Raw genomic sequence first — 8923 nt, forward strand, 5'->3', positions numbered from 1 at the left:
CCCTCCATTCAATCGGTTGTTTTGGTTTACAACCAGCTCAAGGCTGAGCTGAGACACACTCTTCCCAAACATTGGGAGGAGGGGACAAAAAGAAAAAAGAGAGAAAGAAGAAGAAGAAGAAGAGAGAGAGAGAGAGAGAGAGAGAGAGAGAGAGAGAGAGAGAGAGAGAGAGAGAGAGAGAGAGGGAGGGAGAGAGAGAGAGAGAGAGAGAGAGAGAGAGAGAGAGAGAATAACAAAGACAAGTATGTGGACGTACAAAGGTTCGATCATGCAGCAAAACGTATCGGGGCATTGATCAACACTGTGGAGTGAGTGAAAAATGGACACCAGCTTGCTCTTAGGTTTCGAGAGTCACGACCTGGTAGCAAACTGATAGGTAAATTGTGACAACTAACTACCTACGACCAACATGGATGAGTCAAGGTTGAAGCACCTCATGGTAAACGCAAGCAGCATAATGTAATTGTTAAACATGCATAGCCAGGTGGAACTTGGGACAACTGAGAGAGAGAGAGAGAGAGAGAGAGAGAGAGAGAGAGAGAGAGAGAGAGAGAGGGGGGGGGGGGGGGGGGGGGGGGGGGGGGGCTACTCTTAGCGTTGCAACCAGTTCATGTCTTCTTTTTGTGGCGGTTGACATGCATTTTGATTTCTATCTTTGCTTGGATGTCACTTGCTAGGAGCTAGCTTGATCAACAGATTTGTGGTTGGGAAGCCCGCAGGCGACCTAGCCCTTGCCATCATGCATGCCTCCATGACAACACCCCACCATCCATCCTCCATGTCAAGGTAGGGTGTGGAGAGAGAGAGAGAGAGAGAGAGAGAGAGAGAGAGTACTTTTCTTGATTTTCTCTATGAAATTTGCGAGCAAGGGGTTTGAGGGTAAGAGGGGCCATGCCACCGCCTTGGCCATTTTACTAGTCATAATTGAAGGGCAACTTTGGCTCAAACTCTTTAAGTGCAAGGTTTAGCATGATTCAACCCTTCTTACACAGGTTGAAAGCCCTACGAAGGTGGAAGGTTGTCAAATACTATTGCTAGTTGTAACTTGTATATGTGTTCACATGGGCTCCCGACTTGGATGAGCCACAAAGGCCAAGGGTCACTAAACAAATAAATAATATCATAAAATAGTAAACCACTATCAAGGTCCAAAGCCATTCTAAACTTCAAGTTTGGTTTTTGAAAGACAATTTGGCGGCCAACCCTTCTAATGACACATTGGGAAAATTTTAATCCTTTGCAAATGAAGGGAAATGTCAGCTTGACCGCGTCAAGTGCAAGGTTCTTTATGAGTCAACCCTTTATGACCTTGAATTGTTCACATCCGTTTGAAGGGTAGAAAGTCTCCAAGTCAATTTTTGCATCAGCTATTAGATTTTAGAGAGAATGTGTTCCAAATGACACTTTACAAATCCACATGACCTCAAAGTTGAACCAATGGATCAATGCACTATGTTCTAGCTTGTGGAAAGCCCAATGATGATGATTTTTGAATTTTAGGTCAGAAGATAATAAGAGTACTTATTATCTTGGGGTCTAGATTTGCACATTTTCCAACTTTTGGTGAGTCTCATTGTTAGCACCAAGTGTTTTAAGACATGTCAAAGGTTTCATCCAATTTGGGAAAACTTATGTGTACTTAGCTACACTTACCTCTTCGTCAAAGATGGAAGTAGATCCGGCTCAAGATTTGTACACAAATAAGATCAACACTCCTAGAGCCTTCACAACAGTGTTAACTCTTTACCATGATACGATATTTTTGAACTAAAAGTCCAATTTTTAGTCTTTAAAAAAAAAATTTATTATCTATAGGCCACCACTTGCCAAAATTGCGATTATTATCTACGAGGTAGATTTGACCTAATCGTTTTCAACCCCGAATGCACCTTGCCCTACACCCCTCCTATGCATAAAATGCAGTTTTGTTATGTAAATCTTAAGTTATGAGCAAATCAAGGAGCAGGTGAGCAACAAAAAAAACACAATTTTATCGTGAAAAAAGTAGAACGTTGCTGAGAGATTTCACATGTGAACACAATGAAGCAGACAACACTTTAAACAGACGCTTCACGAGGGAGTTATGAGCTTGAGAAGAAAGCAGGAGAGTGCATAGTACTCTGAGAAACAACCGTACTGCTTATTATCTAAAAAAACCTCTTTAGGTTTTACAAAAAATGGCTTTATACCTTAGCCAAAGGTTTTGGATTCAAAAATGAGAAATTGTTCTAACTCCTTGCAGCCTAAGATTTCATTCATACAATTTGGAAGCATTTAGCCCCACTCCTTCGGGCTCATAATCACATAATTGTTTACAAATTAACTCCAAAAATCAAGAACTTTCAAGGGCTTAAGGCTATAAATGTCCAGATTGATATATTTTTTTGAAATATTACATCATAGTCTAGATATATATATGTTCTGATATTAGGTATGTGCTAACAGGTTTGTTTGCTTATGAAGTTCTCTTTCAGAGTGTATATTGTTCCCTTCATAATCCATATGCACCATATCCTGAGGATACAACCCTTATATTGAAAAAAAGGGCATGAATTACCATTTAGTAAGAATGCCTGGCTCAAGATAGCACACTCGGTCAAGCCATATGACCATGTGAAAAATTGATACTATTCAAATTGTAAATAAATAAAAAAGAAAGTACAAATGTGTGTCACTACAACACTAAATGAAGATATCGACGCGCCTATATCGACGGCCATGCCTTTCCACGCGTATATCGACGACATTAGCGGGCGTCGTTATACGCGTCGCTATGTGCGTCGATATACGCGTGGAAAGGCTTTATTTGCCACGCGTATAGCGACGTATATATCGACGCCAAAAAAATTGGGAAAAAACAGAGAAACCCGCGCGCAGGGGCCATTTTCGCCTGCTCGGGTTTTGGCCGAAACCTGCTGTACAGGTACTATGTCCATCTCCACCCTCCCCAACCCCTCTCTCTTGCTCTCTCTCTCTCTCTCTACCTCTCTACCTCTACATCGTGTGTGTGTGTGTGTGTGTGTAGGAAGAGAGAGAGAGAGAGTGTGTGTGTGTGTAGAAAGAGAGAGAGAGAGAGAGAGAGAGAGAGAGATAGAGATAGAGAGAGAGCGTGTGTGTGTGTGTGTGTAGGAAGAGAGAGAGAGAGAGAGAGAGAGAGAGAGAGCGGTGTGTGTGTAGGAAAGAGAGAGAGAGAGAGAGGTGTGTGTGTGTAGGAAAGAGAAGAGAGAGGAGAGAGAGGAGAGAGAGAGAGAGAGAGAGAGAGAGAGAGAGAGAGAGAGCGGTGTGTGTGTAGGAAGAGAGAGAGAGAGAGAGAGAGAGAGAGAGAAATGGTGTTGTGTGTGTAAGGTAATCAGAGAGAGAGAGAGAGAGAGAGAGAGAGAGAGAGAGAGAGAATTAATGTATGCTTAGGAAATTAAAACTAAAAAAAATAAATAAAGAGAAATGAAATGAAATGTTTATTAACGTCTTCGAAAGGCCAAAGTGACCTATGAGACATGAGACAAGAAAGTTACAATGTGATGGATCTGATACAAAGTCAGAGTAAGAAGATGACAAAATAAAATATTATGGAATCTTAAACTGTTGGGTGTGGACTAAACGGCTAAACGAACTAGTTGGGATAGGTAGATCTCCTCCATGGTCATAACTCTGACCGGACGTTGTGCTTGTCGAGCCAAAGTGACCTAACTAGATCCTCTGATGCAGCCTCTGTCAATGTTGTGTAGTACTCCGCAGTCGTGGGCGTCTAGATCTCCTTAGATCAGTCGCTCGTTCGATCATTAGAGAGATAGGGAAGTAGAGAGAGAGAGAGAGAGAGAGAGAGAGAGAGAGAGAGAGAGAGAGAGAGAGAGAGATAGGGAAGTGGAGCTCCAGGAGTTATGGCAGAGAAATAGGAAAATAGAGAAATAGAGAGAGATAGGAAAATAGAGAAAGAGAGATAGCGAGAGCGAGATCGAGAGAGAGAGAGAAAGAGAGATAGCGAGATCGAGATCGAGAGAGAAAGAACGAGAGATAGGGTACGTAGACAGAGAAGAAACTATGGAACTAAAAGAGGCAAAGGGGTTTTGCCTGCTACATGCATTGCCATGTACACCTGGGAGTGCATGTATGTGTCTACCCATATAGGATTTGACCAATAAAGACGAGATTTTGACCCGGTGGTCCTGATCTCCGTACACCTCTGGACCGAGGTGTATGGAGATTGGGCAAGACTAGAGAATGCGAGGTAGTTTACATTGTGAGGAGTATATATATATATATATATATATATATATATATATATATATATATATATGTATATATATTAAAACAACATTCATAATCATTGTAGATGGCAACGTCATCAACTAACATGGAGGAAAAGATTGCACACTCGTGCACGCTCTGCAAGTATCAAATCCTGCGCAAGCGTAGGATATGTAATGAGCATGTGCACAAGTACGGAGAGTTTTCTAGAGAAATCGTACATAATTTGCGATACGACTCCTATGGAACGGGCATTGCTTTCCGCAACATAGCACCTACATCTGAGAGAGAGAGAGAGAAAAAAGATTATGCGTGAAGGTCCGAACAATATAGAGCCACGGATGGAAGCAGAAAAGGGCTTACAGACAGAAGAAGACGGCATGGAGGAGATGTTGGATGCCTTCTTCCAAACAAGCGAGGAGAACGCGAATGAAGCAGCACCAGAAGCCGTGCGCCTATCTCATGAAGACATGTTGAGAAAGTTGGCACGTCAACCAATCTATGAAGGCGCCAAAATATCTGCGCTTCGTACTTGTCTGGCGTTTTTGAATCTTCAGTCAGTGTACGGGTGGTCAGATGCAAGGGTTGAAATCGCACGACTGGCATAATTTCTTGCAATTTATTCTTCCAATTGCGATCAAGGGGTGTTTAACGGAGGAAGTGCGGACCTGCATATACAAGATTTCAGAGCTAGTGCGGTGGATCTCTTCCAAGGAGATACGGGAGGAATCTATTGCAGTCGCAAGGGCTAACTCCATTGAGGCAGTTTGCATGATTGAGAAGTATCTACCCACAAGCTGCCTAACTATCCAAATGCACTTGCTCGTCCATGTAGTAGATGAGGTTGTAGTGGCAGGTACAGTCCACAGCCATTGGATGTTTTTTCTAGAGCGGTTCATGAAAACACTTAAGAGTTTTGTTTGCCAAAAAGCGCGTCTAGAGGGGAGCATGGCAGAAGGATGGCTGGTGCAAGAGTCTCTTGTATTGACGACCGAATTTCTATCTGTTTCTAACCCAAAAATGCTTCGACTGTGGTTATGGTTTTAAGTTATGGTTATGCTTTTAAGTTATGGTTATGGTTCGTTATGGTTATGTTTTTAAGTTATGGCTATGCTTTTCAGTTGTTACGGTTGTCTTTCATTGGCCTTAAATCTCATGTGAGATCCTACATGGATAGCATGTAGAAGGCGTATACATGATATGGTTTTTTTTGAAAAGTTTATGTAAAAACAAAGGGAACGCTGTCGAAATTTTTGCGCACGGGAGCATGGTTGATATTTTGGTGCTGCTCGCTTTCTTGGGCAGAAGGCAGAAAGTCTGGTTGTGGCTGTGTCCATCTTTTAACTGGGCACAGGCCAGGCTACCTGCCCTTTGCCCAAGAAAAAATTTTTCTGCTATGGTCGTCGCTAATAGCGACTGGTTTCACAGCGACGCGCATAGCGACGGACCGCGTCGATAACACGTTTTTTTGTTGTAGTGTGTGATCTATAGTTTTTCACTTGCCTCCTTTTACATCTTATGATATAGTATCTTTAATAAAAAAAGAGCCATGTCTTTCTCAAGGCTGCATTTTCATTTTTTAAATCTCTCTCTCTCTCTCTCTCTCTCTCTCTCTCTCTCTCTCTCTCACACACACACACACACACACACACACACACACACATATTTACTTGTATTATCCTGCTTATTTTTTCTCTTTCTACTTAAAACTTAGAAGTGACAATGCTCTCTCTCTCTCTCTCTCAAATATTATTGAGCACAATGGGACACTAACTTCTTAAGACTCTAAATTCATAAACCACAAATTTTTTAGAAAAACATTTTCTTAGCCTTTATTTGTAAGATTGAACCAGTAAAAAAGATTTAGAAAAAAACAAAAAACCAAGCTAATTAGTAGAACTTGGGAACTAAAATAGACCATTTTAATTCTTGACACTTAAGGACTATAGAAGCTACACAATGAAGTACCCCAAAAAAAAAAAAAAAAAAAAAAAAAAACTTGAAGAAACTACGTATAAAATTTTTAGAGGTAAGTTGATTATATCTAAAAGGTTTCCACACTAAAATCCTCTAACTTTTGTAGGCTTTCTCACCTTTCAATTACAAATTTAAAGATGAATCTCAAAATTTGTATATGGGACTAGACTAACCCTGAGGTCTTTGAGCACTAGATTGAAGAGCATGTCAATTTGATCTTTGAGGTCTCCTAGGATTATTCCCACTACATTAAGAGTTTTCCTCTTATCCCTCCATTGACAGGATGAATAGTAAAATATAACAAAGGAATGTGCACTTTGCATAATGAACTAAATAGTAAAACAAAGCCAAGTTTATTATTGATATACATTAAAGCCTTAAGGTATCACTACCTCAGGAAATGGAGGGAAGCCGAATCAAAGCCCATGCTCATGCCTTAATGAAAAGGAATTAGCCTTCAAGATGATGATTGACCATGCATAGAGGACTCAGGAACTGCGATCGTTTGCAAGGGATGAGGGTGGAATCTGTACAATGCTTTTTGGTGAGGGAATTGAAGTTGCTAAATCTATGAAGTTGTTGGTAGTTTCCATGCTGAACAATCACAAGCATCAAGTGGGATGCAACCTTGGGTAGCACTGGTAGCTTTTACGGCATACAATAGGCTGTGGGTAGGGACTACATTGTGCAGAACAACTCACAACTAGCGAGGTTGAGGTATCTCAGCATCTTTCTTCCATTTGGGGACTCGAAATAGGGTATCCACTATCCGAACCTCGGTGCTAGAAAGCATCAAGATTCATCACTTGATAGTGCTCACTTTTAAAGAAAATAAGCCCAAACTTTGAAGGAGTTTGAGCTGTCGTTATCAAGGACAAGGCATCTAAAGACAAACGTTTTTCACTCCCAGTGAAGAGAGAGAGAGAGAGAGAGAGAGAGAGAGAGAGAGAGAGAGAGAGAAGGAAATGAAGAAGAAGAGAGACTATAGATTAAAGAGGAGAAAAATAAAACATACCTTTCAGAAATTGGAAGGGTGCTCTATTGTACACAGACTGAAATTCCCTCGTATTTACGCTTCCTTTCTACTGAAAGGCAGTGCCAATAAATGACTCCAGAGTCAAGACCCTAAGTGTTCTTTAGTGGTCATACGATCATGGCACATAGACAATCTCAAGGACCAAAATTCCAATCAAGAAAAACTTGGAGATGGGGTCTCTAGAGACCAAAACCCACTTAAAGCGTAGATCGGTTCTTGTTGAAGGGTGATTGGATGGACATCCTTTCCAATGATGAATTGGGACAAAATGCACACTTCATAAGAGAGAAAGAGAGAGAGGCGGCTGAAGGCCGCCGGCCACACTAGTGATTCAAACGCAGGGTTGAAAGTCGTTTGAAGGATAGAAGGGTGTCAAATACTATTGTTGGTTGTATATGTGTTCACACGGGCTCCCAACTTGGATGAACCCCAAGGTACAAGGGTCACTAACCAAATAAATAATATCATAAAATAGTAGATCATCTCCTAAGGTCCAAAGCCATTCTGAACTTCAAATTTGGTTTTTGAAGGGCAATTGGTCAGCCAATTCTTCTAATGACACATTGGGAAAGTTTTCATCCTTTGCAATTGAAGGGAAATTTAAGCTTGACCTCTGGAAGTGCAAGGTTCTTTACAAGTCAACCCTTTACGAGCTTGAAGGGAAAAGGGCATCAAAAACTATCATTGGGGCCCCAAACCATAAACTCTAGCGCCCAACCTCTAGAACCCTACTGCAAGGCAGGTCCATCACAAACCTCTAACTCTCCAATTTAACCTGATAATTTTTTGGCAAATTTGTACAAATGTGGGTTCTCTTTCTACTTGAATTTCGTCTACAATAATTTTTTGTTTAACTTTTGTATTTTGTTTTTCACATGGACTTTACATTTAGCATCACCTCTACTTAGTGTTGCATGATAGCACTTTGCACCATGTGTGTGTATGTTGGGCGGTATACTCTTTGCTTAAAGCTAGTTCTAGGAATATGGGGGTAGTACTGCAAATGAAGACACGTGTCGTTTTGCATTTTAGAAAGTAACTTCTTTGTCTCGATACTTCTAAGTACTCTGAAACACATTTAAAAGGCTTAAAAGATCCGAGAGAGTGATAAGAAAATAGAAAATTGGTGTCTCCAAACCTAAGAAATAAAAGTTGGGCTTGTCGGGCTTATGCTTCCTAAATTAAGGTTAACTTAAGTTTAGGTAACAAGAAGTGCATCTTGATAAAGGACCAAAATGCATGGAGCCTAGCTTGATTGAGCTTTCAATTTATATTTTTAGTAAGTTGTCTGCGGATTACACTATTTATTTGCTTCAAAACACTCATTTATTAGATACCACTCAAGGGGTTTTTTTTTGGGATTACTTGCATACTGGGTCGACTTCAAATCATTAAGGCGAATCTGACTAGATTCGCTTTGCTCTACTCTTCCGTGCCCTATGCAAACTTAAAGCTATCCGCCCCCTCCCGGGCATTGTTGCCTGTCGCGCCGTCCAATCCCCTGTGCCCATCTCCATCTCCACCAACTACGTGCTCGCAAGGGGAAAACCAGAGAGAGAGAGAGAGAGAGAGAGAGAGAGAGAGAGAGAGAGAGAGCGCTAACAAGCTTGCACCCTCCATCTGCTCCTCGCCACCTCCCTTGCCACTTTGCTCGCCAGTCCAGCT

The sequence above is a fragment of the Adiantum capillus-veneris genome, chromosome 16, assembly GCF_014529385.1.
Source record: "Adiantum capillus-veneris isolate H3 chromosome 16, ASM1452938v2, whole genome shotgun sequence".
Taxonomy (NCBI): domain Eukaryota; kingdom Viridiplantae; phylum Streptophyta; class Polypodiopsida; order Polypodiales; family Pteridaceae; genus Adiantum; species Adiantum capillus-veneris.